Genomic DNA, 2,643 nt, shown 5'->3' with positions numbered 1-2,643 from the left:
GACTGAGTCACTGATCTCAGTCTTCATTCTTTGACAAAAAGAACTTTATAGATTATCTCAGGATATTTTATAAGAATAAAGATTTGTTGACGCCAATTTGAATGGTTGTACTGTATTTCTAATGAAAACTAAAATGAAAAAAATGCATATAATATGGCATAAAATAATTTGCTTTGAAAGATAATTTCATTCTTTTAATATTTTATCATTTAAAATTGATGACACATAGCATCACAGACACTGAAAATTATGGATTAACTGTCAAGGAAGACAGGTGTCTTTATTATGGAGAGATCAAACTTAGCATCATCTCTAACAGAACAAACAGCTATTATGTAGCTCCTGACCCCAACACATGTGCCATGGTATATATTCCTCTAACACACACACACAAACACACATACATTCTCTCTCTCTCTCTCTCTCTCTCTCAGACACACACACACACACACACAAACACACACACACACACCAAACACATGCACACAATAAACACAATAATTATTTTAATTAAAAAAGTCCTTTCAGTGATTTTTCTGAAGGAATGTTTTCTTTCCCTCCTTGACTGACCACCAATACAAAACCCTTTTTGTACTCATAGGATTTATCCCAAGATTCTCAGAGGGTGTCTGAAAGTAAGGACATTACAGCACCTATGCAAAATTCTTACCCAAAATGTACAACCCTAAATTCAACCAACCATACTGAGACTGTTGATCATTCTGCAATAGTAGAGTAAATGTATGTGACCCTAAAATTTTCAACAATGAACACTTAAAACTGATAAATACTTCCAGCAGTGTGACTGGAGACAAGAGTAACAAAAAAAAAAAAAAAAAACAAAAAACAAGCAAACAAAATCATTCATTCCACTGTCTGAGAAATAGTCTCAATGATAGAGGGTAAGAAAACCTTTCACAGTAACAACATATAATATAAAATATTTTGTGATAACTCTAACAAATCAAGTTAGTGCATTTTACGTTGAAAATGTTAAGTCTTTGAAGAAAGAAAATTTTAAAAAGTGTGAGTAAATGGAATTATCTCCCATGATCATAGATCTATAAGATTAACATAGACAAGTGGTCATCGTACCAAAAGCATTCTCCAAATTCAGTACAATTTCTGTCAATATCTAACACAACTCTTTACAGACATTGAAAGGACAATACTCAATTTCAGTTAAAGTAAAAATAAAAGTATAGTACAATAATCCTGAATAATAAAAGAAAATCTGGATATGTCACCTTTCCTGATGTACTAAAGAACTATATGAACAAAAGTCATATGACATTGGCATAAAAACAGACATGATGATCGATGGAATTGAGTTGAACACCTAGATATGAATCCACATACCTATGGACAGCTGGGTTTTTTTTTAAATAAAGAAGCCAGATGTATACAATGGAAAAAAGGAGAGCAATTTTAACAAATGGTGCTCACCAAACTGGATGTCTTCTTATAGAAGAATGGAAATTAACTTACATTCATCACCTTGCAAAAAACTCAAGACCAAGTTTATTGAAGACCTCAACATAAAACCAGACACATAGAAGTTGATAGAAATGAAAGTGTAGCATAGCCTTGAATTCACTGGCACAAGAGAAAACTTCCTGAATGGAACACCAATAGAACAGACACTAAGATAAATAATAAATTAATGGTACCTCATGGAACTGAAACTTTCTGTAAGGTATAGATTACCATCAATTGGACACAGAGAGAGTCTAAGGAATGTATATATATATATATATATATATATATATATATATACATATATATATATATATATATATATATTTGTTACCAATTCCCCATCTTATACTCTCAGAATGACTAAGATCAATAATACAAGTGACAGCTTATGTTGAGGAGAATGTAAAACAAGCAGAATACTCCTTTATTGACAGTGGGAGTGTATAAATTGTATAGCCACTGTGGAAATCAACATGGTGCTTTCTCAGAAAATTGGGAACCAGCTTACCACAAGACACTGTTATACCACTCTTGAGTATTTACTCAGTTCAATACTGTAACAAGGACTTTTACTCAAGAATGTTTTTTGTGTCAATATTAATAACAGTTAAAAATTAGAAATCACCTAGATGTCCTTAGACCAAAGAATAGATAAAGAAATTGGAGCAAATTTACACAATGGGGTATTTCTCAGCTGTTAAAAATATTAATATAATGAAATTTGCAGGCAATAGTTGGAATTGGGAACATTTGGGGGTGGTGTAGAAACCTAATGCTGTGGAAAGTACCTTGAATATATGAATATGACACTAGTGCTCGCTTCGGCAGCACATATACTAAAATTGGAACGATACAGAGAAGATTAGCATGGCCCCTGCGCAAGGATGACACGCAAATGAATATGACACTAGTGAAGACTTCTAGCAATGTAGGATAATGAATGTGAAATGTCAATTGTTTGTAACACTTATGGATTCCAGCAGTGGGACTAGGTTGCATTCATTTGTGCTATTGTCTGAGGATGTTCAAGATCCCTAAGCAACCCAGGGTAATGTTAAGACACAGGGTTGCTCTTGGAAAACTCACTGTGTGATTCCATTGTTGAGGACAACATCCACACAGATCATTGAATATAGAGAACTTCAGGTAGTGCCTTTATGGAGC

General features: G+C 33.3%; 1 non-coding gene across 1 annotated transcript; it reads left to right on the top strand.

The window, feature by feature from the left end:
- The first annotated feature begins 2,291 nt into the window (after positions 1 to 2,291).
- On the top strand, positions 2,292 to 2,400 carry LOC120099392 (U6 spliceosomal RNA). The gene has a single exon (XR_005498581.1). It is a non-coding gene; the product is annotated as a U6 spliceosomal RNA (small nuclear RNA).
- Positions 2,401 to 2,643: the final 243 nt, after the last annotated feature.

This window comes from Rattus norvegicus, chromosome X, assembly GCF_036323735.1.
Source record: "Rattus norvegicus strain BN/NHsdMcwi chromosome X, GRCr8, whole genome shotgun sequence".
In the NCBI taxonomy this organism is placed as follows: domain Eukaryota; kingdom Metazoa; phylum Chordata; class Mammalia; order Rodentia; family Muridae; genus Rattus; species Rattus norvegicus.
This window is presented reverse-complemented; position numbering and strand designations above follow the sequence as displayed.